The sequence below is a fragment of the Muntiacus reevesi genome, chromosome 19, assembly GCF_963930625.1.
Source record: "Muntiacus reevesi chromosome 19, mMunRee1.1, whole genome shotgun sequence".
Taxonomy (NCBI): Eukaryota; Metazoa; Chordata; class Mammalia; order Artiodactyla; family Cervidae; genus Muntiacus; species Muntiacus reevesi.
Window position 1 is genome coordinate 50,812,422 of NC_089267.1, and position 9,279 is coordinate 50,821,700.

The 9,279-nt window shown below is 39.0% G+C and overlaps 1 pseudogene; it reads right to left on the reverse strand.

Moving 5' to 3' along the window:
- Positions 1–1,582: 1,582 nt before the first annotated feature.
- On the reverse strand, positions 1,583–1,961 carry LOC136150895 (small ubiquitin-related modifier 1-like; annotated as a pseudogene).
- Positions 1,962–9,279: the final 7,318 nt, after the last annotated feature.

A 9,279-nucleotide genomic window follows, 5' to 3' on the forward strand; every position in this document is an offset into this window, starting at 1 on the left:
TGCTGGAAACAGCTGGTACCTCAGTTTCCCCCAGGCTCCTAACAGCCCTGTTTCCAGGACCAAGTGCCCCTGGGAAAGGAGTTTATCGGTGCTTCTTTTTCACAAATGACCACATATTTCCAGAGATCTGACTTTATATCACTTAAGACCCAAGAATAAGCCAGAAAGATAAAGACCAATAGAGTATACTAACACATATATATGGAATTTAGAAAGATGGTAACGATAACCCTATATGCAAAACAGAAAAAGAGACACAGATGTACAGAACAGACTTTTGGACTCTGTGGGAGAAGGCAAGGGTGGGATGTTTCGAGAGAACAGCATCGAAACATGTATATTATCTAGGGTGAAACAGATCACCAGCCCAGGCTGGATGCATGAGACAAGTGCTCGGGCCTGGTGTACTGGGAAGGCCCAGAGGGATCGGGTGGAGAGGGAGGTGGGAGGAGGGATCGGGATGGGGAATATATGTAATCCATGGCTGATTCATGTCAAAGTATGACAAAAACCACTACAATATTGTAAAGTAATTAGCCTCCAACTAATAAAAATAAATGGAAAAAAAAACAAAAAAAAAAAAACCCAAGAGTGCTCCTGGTTTCCTGGTCTGGGATATCTGATGCCCTTTGGGGATACTTTACCTCAGAAACCACAGGCTGTTAATTTGGTTTCAGGTTGGAAACTGCTGCTTCCTCGTTCTTGGGGATAGAATAAGACATAATCTGGTCCTCCCCTTTAGGCAAGAAGACAGAATTTAATATAATATTTTTCTTTTATGTATCTTTTACGTATCTTGGGCTTTAATTCCATGGCATATAAAGAATATTTGTAAGATTTTTTTAAACAAATATTTTGTTTATTTTAATGACACTGATACAATGTCTATTTAAAACCAATATCCCAGGCCAAAAAGTACAAATGAAGTCAAAAAGAGCAGTGTTCTGTTGTATATACTTCTGCATGAATAACCTTAACCGCTAATGAAATAGATCTTTTCTGGGATCTTCTGACAAGATTTTTCTTTCATCTTAAAATGGTTTCTCTTCAGTGAAGCCATCTTTGGAGTTAGTCATTATTCTCAACACCTCTATCATTTTGACTCCAACTGGATATTCCTCTTCTTTTGGTCCAGATCCTCAGATTTTAAAAGTAGCTTCAAGTTAAGGAAAGGTCATTTTCCCACAATTCTGTTTTCTGAAAAACTTCCATCTCCAGGAGTGAAGCAATCACATGCTAGAACTTCAGGGCCAATTGGAAAGTCATAGTAAGGAACATCAGTTGGTTTTACTTATCACATGCCTGCAAATACACAGTCCTGGAAAAGGCAGCCTCTCTATGCACACATGCAATTTTAAAAAGGAGAGAGTGTTATGAAGAGGGCTGAGGTTTGGTCACAAAAAATCAGCACAGTTAAAAGAAACAATAATGAATAATGGGCACTGGAATTCAAATTACCAGATGTTTTAAAGAGATAGTGTGCCAGTTTTCAGATTCTGTTTTAAACACCACATTTCAAAAGAATTATTTTTAAAAAATAAAAAAGGATTAAGGGGAAAGAAAAAATAAATAAAAAGTATCTCTAAACCGTTGAATGACCCCCTGTTTATTCCTGAAAAACTTCAATCACATCTTCTTCCTCCGTTCCCAGTTCTTTTGGAGTGTGATTATCGGCAATTCTCTGACTTTCAAAGGGAAACCTGAGTGAAATCATGGGAACTCCCTGTCTTTGATGGTATGATTGAGTTTCTTGAGATGTGTTGTCCTTTTCACTTTGAGTGAATCTCACTGCTATCCTGTTCGATGACTTTAATATATTCTCCTCCCTCCTTATCCCGGAAGTCCTCGATGGAAGATTTTGCTTCCTGGTCAGACATGGTGACGGTGGCTTCCCCCAGGGTCTCTGCACACCAGAGGCCTTAGGTAGGTAGAACCTTGCTCCGGGGTTTACAAATCCATCTCTCTACCTGACAGAACAACACTGCGGCTAAAGGGACTTCCCCTATGCCTTCTACTTGTAAGATTTATTTCTTAAACTTTTATTAGGTTTGCTTTTAATCTGAGATGTATATATATGCTGCTGCTGCTAAGTCGCTTCAGTCATGCCCGACTCTGTGCACCCCATAGATGGCAGCCCACCAGGCTCCCTAGTCCCCAGGATTCTCCAGGCAAGAACACCAGAATGGGTTGCCATTTCCTTCTTCAGTGCTTGAAAGTGAAAAGTGAAAGTGGTGTCGCCCAGTCGTGTCTGACTCTTCGACCCCATGGAGTACAGCCTACCAGGCTCCTCCATCCATGGGATTCTAAGTTCATTAGTATATTTCAAGGTGGAAGAAAAGTAGGTTTCTTCCTAATACTTACGTGCCTTGTGATTGTTTCATTATTCCCACGTAACGCAAGGGGAAACCTAGAGCTAGGTCAAAAACCTTCCACACAATCCCTCAGCTCGGCCCTGACTAAAGCAGAGATTCCAGCTCAGGCCCAGGTGATCACAGAGCCTCTACTTTTTCATCAACACCCTTCTGTTTTTTAAGAAACTAGATGCAAAAATGTAGAGAAGATACAAAAGCTGGATCCCCACTATCTATGACCTTAAAGAGTTTAGGACCTGGTCATGGAAAATGTAGTATAAACATACTTAAGTAGAGACATTCCCCCTACTGATCCCAGCCTTTTCCTAGAGCCCAAGTTGTCTTTATTACTGCAGTTCAGGCATGTCTGACAGTGTCTGTGTGCTGGTTGAAAAAGGGAGAAAAGTGAAAGTGTTATTTACTCAGTCATGTCCAGCTCATTGTGACTCCATGGAATTCTCCAGGCAAGAATACTAAAGTGGATAGCCATTTTCTTCTCCAGGGAATCTTCCCAACCCAGGGATCAAACCCCAGGTCTCCTGAATTATACACAGATTCTATACCATCTGAGCCACCAGTGAGACCAAAGGACACCCATGGGCTTGAGGGGCCAAGTGGTCAGAAGAGTCATTACATGATAACCTCCAGGAGGCAAAGTTGATATCAGAATTTCCTACTACAGACATAACCTCTTGTATCTCCATATAAGAAGAACACATTCCATGCTGCTTGACATGTGCCAAAAATTACATGTCTGCTGAGGGACTGATTTACTGCTGCATTAGACAGCATCTTGCATTGAGCTTGAAGCAAGGCCTCATTAACTGCTGGTAGTGTGATAGCTAAAAGTAGTCATACTGGGGCACCTGGGTTCCAATTTCTGCTTTACCTCTTATTAACTGGACAACTTTAGACAAATTAATAATCTCTCTGTATCTCAGGTTTCTTATCTATAAAATAGAGATCTAAGATTCCCCAGTATAAGAGTTAAATGAATTGTTGTTCAGTCACTTAAGTCATGTCCATCTTTTTGTGACCCCATGAACTGCAGCAAGCCAGATTTCCCTGTCCTTCATTATCTCCCTGAGATTGCTCAAACTCATGTCCGTTGAGTCAGTGATTCCCATATCCATCTCATCCTCTGACACCCTCTTCTCCTCTTGCTCTCAATCTTTCCCAGCATCAGGGTCTTTTCCAATGAGTTGATTCTTCACATCAGGTGGCCAAAGTATTGGAGCTTCAGCTTCAGCATCAGTCCTTCCAGTGAATATTCAGGACTGACTTCCCTCAGGGTTGACTGTTTTGATCTCCTCGCTGTCCAAGGGACTCTCAAGAGTCTTCTCTAGCACCACAGTTTGAAAACATCAATTCTTTGGTGCTCAGCCTTCTTTATGGTCCAACTCTCCCATCCATACATGACTATTGGAAAAGCCATAGCTTTGATTAAATGAACCTTTGTTGGCAAGGTGATGTCTCTGCTTTTTAATACACGGTCTAGGTTTGTCATAGCTATTCTTCCACAGAGCAAGTGTCTTTTAATTTTGTGGCTGCATGAAATGCATTAATATTTGTGAAATGCATAGAACTGTCCAATTTTGATTGAATGAGTGCAAATATTCCCTTATTATGGTCACAAACTTCTGTTCCTTGCTGGGGATTGCAAATGTATTTGGTTTGCCCTGCCCAGTGTATAGAATGAAAACTGAATTAGAATGTATTCAAAGGGACATACACTCTTCATTTTCACACAGCCCTTACTACTGCTTGTTTCTATACATTCTGTACTCTACAATTCTGTATCATCTGTCACACCTCTAATACTTTGTCCTAAGACAGTGGTAAAATGGTTAGGGAGGACAAAGGTAAGGACTTTAATCCATTAGGATGCCACAGAGATTTGATTCAGCACTTCTTAGATGCAATTGTTCAAACAACTATAAATACATGTCAAAATATATCATCTAGGCTATATCTTTATATAAACAAATTAATTCTTTAATTCTTTCCTTACAATAGTCTTTGTGGAATATATCTTTCAAAGCTATGTAACATTCACACAACAGTCAGAGGTTATATATCAAATGTTAATAGTGGTTATTTTTTTCTGTAAATAAATTTTCAATGTTTTATTTACAGAAAGGTATTCTTCTGTTTTGGAAACATGAAAATTTAAAAATACATAGCTTTTCATGTGAATAAATATTTTATTTTTATTACTAGTGACTAAAAATATGTATCATGTGTCTCATTTTAATCAGACTCCTACTAAAGAACATTTTAATTTGTTCCAATTTCATCATTATTTTAAATAATATTAAAAAACACATCTATAAATAAAGCTTATGTCCATCTTAGGTCATATTCTTAGGATAAATTCATAAAATTTTATTGCTAGGATAAATACTTTGCTTTCCACACATACTATGAAACTTCCCTGTAGAAAAATTTTACAAATTTATACTCTTTTTATACAAGAGTGTGTGAGAAAGTTCTTTATTAGGGTTTTCTCCCACAAAGATATTAGCTCTTTTTCCAGTTGAAAAACATGATACTTTAATGTAGCTTTAATTTGAATTTCTTTGAGTAATAGCAAGGTTGAATATGTCTACAACTTTTCACTGGTTACTTGTAATTTTTCTGTTGTAAATTTCACATCTAGATCTTAATCTAATTTTTCATTTTAAATTGAGTATTCATACTTTCTGATTAATCTGCCAGCATAGATACTAAAAAAACAATATTTACTCTAAAAACCCTTTGCAAAGTGTTTCCTGGTAGGTTATTTACTTTGTAATCTTGCTAATTATTTTTCTTGCCTATAGAGGAAAATCAGTAAAATGCTTTCTTTATATTTTCATCTGACTAGGTCATCTATAAAGTCTTCATCTTGATATTTAACAACTATTCATTTGTTCTCTTCTATTTTCTTAATTTTCATCATGTAGATTTAAATCTATAATCCTAAAATTTATTATGAGAAAATATATAGGGATTTTTTAGGTTTTATTTTACTTGTACTGCAGTGGGAAATCAAGCCCACTGGCCTAAACTCAAAGAATGGTCTTGGAGACACAAGGTGCGGTGGAAGCAAGGCTTTAATGACGGTCTTGCAAGATCAGGTGTCTGGTGGGCAGGCACACCTGGTACAGTCACAGCAAATTTTTTTCCCTGGTGCACAGAGCCCTCCCTGGTTCCTCACTGGCTGAGTTCTATGGGGCTACAATCTTTCTGGAAGTCACCTAAGTCTCATAGGGTACTTTTTCTTCTCCCTTCCCATCCTAAGTCCACATTTCTAAACAAGGCCTTTAGTTTATCTCTTCCCAAACGTCCTGTTAACTTGGGGTCTCTCCAGGTGTAAGCTGTTAGGCAAATCTAGTTTGCCAGTAATTTTCCAAGACAAAACCAGCTAGCTCTGAGTGGAAAATCATTTGTTAATAATTTCCACCCAAGGCCAGTTTCTTTGCCTTGTAAATGAACCGTTTTAAGTTCCTTTTGTTACACTGCCTACATAAAAATGAACTCCACCTTTTGTGTATTCTGGAAGAATACAGGACTAGCTTTGTGTAGCTGTGGGGTTTGACTTTTTTTTTTCTGCCATCACTATTGACCTCTTAGGGGTTCTCTACATTTTGAATCTGCTTCCTAATTTATATTTTCCTAGAAAAACATTTCTTTGAAAAATTTAAATATATTTACATAATATTAAACATGTTTTTCTCAGTTTTTAAATCTCCTCTGCCATCTCTGGGTATCCTTTTTTCAAATTTAATGCATTGTAATTTTTGCTTCTATTTTACCAGAGGTTTGCAACATCATCTTTTTCAGAAAATCAGCTTTGGGATTTACTTATCAATTTTATATATTTTTTCCTCTCTTATTTATTCCTGATTATATAATATTAAGTCTTACTTTCCTATTTTTAAGATTAATTTACTGTTCTCTTTGTTATTTTATAATAATATAAAAAAAGCTAAAATTTCCCAAAGTTATTTTATATGGATTATGTTTTTTTCTCTTTGTCTTTCCTGATTATTCTTGTTTATTCAAGGTGTTTAATAAATTTTTATTACCAGTCTCTGTCTCTATTGAATTTTTAAGTCAAGTAGTATTGCATTAATTTACCATTGGAGTTTCTTCTATGAAAATATTTTAAATGTTAAATTTTGTTTAAAAATGATTTAAAACAGTAAATTTTATCTCTTTCTCTCTCTCTCTTTCAATTGGTTTTAGGAGTTTTTATCAGACTTTCTAAGCTTGAATTTTTTACTTGTAATGAGACACAACTTCTTTCACATGGAGAAGGAAAGAAATAGTAACCCTGTAGAGTTCTATTCTTGGGTTCCAGCTTTTTCAGGAGCACCATTGTGTCCTTTCTGCTACTGGGTTGATCAACAGAATTCTGAGAATCAATGACTGCATTCTTTGTAGTTCATGAAGTGTTTTTGACACTTAAAATAAAAAGCTTGTGAAGTGCCATTAATATTATAATGCCTTTCTGTAGCCTCACTTATAACAACATACCTGTGAATAATAATATGGAACCGCCTAATTTCCTCAAAATCCCAATGGATTGTGCTCTCCTTGCACATGGTCTATTTTTCTACTTGATGTATGTAAAGCTCTTTATCTATCCATTTAAAAAGTTATCCTCAGGTCTCTAATAGCAAGTGTTTCCATTAATTGAGTTTATATAGAAAGCCTGAATCCTTCTGTTAGGTGGTTAGAACAGGAAAAGGGAGTCCAGAATGGTGGTGGCTAAAAGACAAGGAAGGAAAAAGCTCACGAAAATAGAACAAAGGAAGAATCAAGGGTCAGACTGAGGACCTCAGGTAGAACAAACAGCATTCCTGGCTAGCCCAATTTACATAGGGCAGGACCAGGGGAGGGAAAAAACTTAAAAAGAGGGGCCGAGGGCTCTCTCTCTCTCTCTGTGTGTCTGTCTGTCTAGTTCTCTCTCTCTCTCTCTGTCTCTCTTGCTGTCTCACTCTCCTGCTCTCTCTCTCTCCCCTCTTCACGTGTTTTGTCAGCAAGCCCTCATGCCTCAAGGATGTATTTTCCTTTATTTTCTACTTAAAACCGAGCTGTAACATGGAGCTATAACACTGATCTGTCCGGGGGCTGTAGCACTGGTCCGTTGCTTCAGATTTTTGTTGTGACAAGACAGAACCAAGGAAATTACATGCTCCACCAACATCTATGCCGTGTGACTCGGACTTAAACTGGCTGAAACAGCCTTGGTGAGGGACCGGCAAGGTGGAGGCCAAGAACAGCAGGAACCCAACTCGGTGAAATCTCCTGCAGTGGAAGTGGGACGTGAAGAAAACCCAGTGCAGGGGAAGTGACAAGAAGCCCAGCGTGCTGGAAACTAGGACAGCGAATAACGAACTCAGCAGAAAGCTCACGCGGTTCACTCTCGGACTCCAGAAGACCTCTGGTTAAGGTAGGAGGTCCTCGCTCCTATGGCTGGAAGGACATACGCCCAACAAAATCTTAATTCCTTTACCATCTCTGTTTCTTATTTCCTCGAACCCCCTGTGAACAGGCGAGTGGCAGTGAGTGCAACTGAGGGACTCTGGCAGGGCATGCTCCTCAGGTCATGAGTCAAGCCATGGAAGAAAACAGAAGAGGACACTCAATACACCTGTGCGCCCCTGGGAGATCTCAGATCCCTATTCAGAACTACACATGAGTGCCGTTCTAATGAACATCCCCCAAATCTAGTCTCTGGGGATAAGATTTCTCAGGACAGCACTAAAGAGCCAACACAGCTTGGCAAGGGTTGTACTCCGAAACAGACAGAGATAGATCTGATCCCTGAACAAGGAGGGACTTGATCCTCCTGGTGATGGAAATTTGGAGTTGGCTAATGCCCCTACTAGTCCTTGTAATCACCATATTGATGCTGCTTATGATTGCTCCATATAATATCAATTGTCTAACCCGTTTAGCCTCTGCCCAGGTCAACAAGCTGCAATATGCAGTGCCAGTTCAATAAGGATATATAAAACTCCAGCCGGCAACAGAAAACATCACTCACCCTTAGATGGACAGTGCTATAAGGACTCTGAGGCCGGAGACTATCGAGAGGGGCAGGCCCAATGCCCCTCATTGTCCCGGTTTAGCAGGAAGCAGCCAGAAAGACCCCAGCACCCCTATTTCCAAAGAATTGGGCCTGCCTCCTCTTGAAGGGGTATGTTAGGTTGTTAGAAGAGGAGAAAGGAGCCCAGAATGGCGGTGACTAAAAGACAAGGAAGGGGAAAGCCCACAAAAATAGAACAAAGGAAGGTGTGAGGACCTCAGGTAGAAAAAACAGCACTTCTGGCTAGCCCAATTTACATAGGTCAGGCAAGGGGGAGGAGAAAAAAAAAAGAGATATAAAAAGAGGAGCCAAAGGGCTGGGGTCTGTCTCTCTCTCTCTCTCTCTCTCTCTCTCTCTCTCTCTCTCTCTCTCTCTCTTTCTCTCACTGTCTTACTGTCTCTCACTCGCTCTCTCTTGCTCTCTCCTCTTCACATCTTTTGGGTTGGCGTGCCCTCACACCTTGAGGATGTATTTTCCTTTATTTTCTAAAAACAACTGAGCTGTAACACTGATCTGCCAGAGAGTTGTAACACGTTCTGGCTGATGGCTGTAACACTGGTCTGTCTCTTCAAGTTTTTGCTGTGATGAGACAGAACCGAGGAAATTACACACTCCCCTGATGCTTTAAACTTATATTCTCAGTTCTTTCTTGAAGAAATGTTTTATTGTATACTTGTCTATTTTTCCTAGTGAAATTACTCCAGATGTTACTTCCAAAATGATGTTTCTTTTTATATTGACGTTATCATGGGTTTAAAAAAAAAAAAAAAGAAATCCCCCAGCCTCAGTAACTTACACAATAAGTATCACCAAGCATTTATATCCTAGCTTATATGTCACTTATGTCAC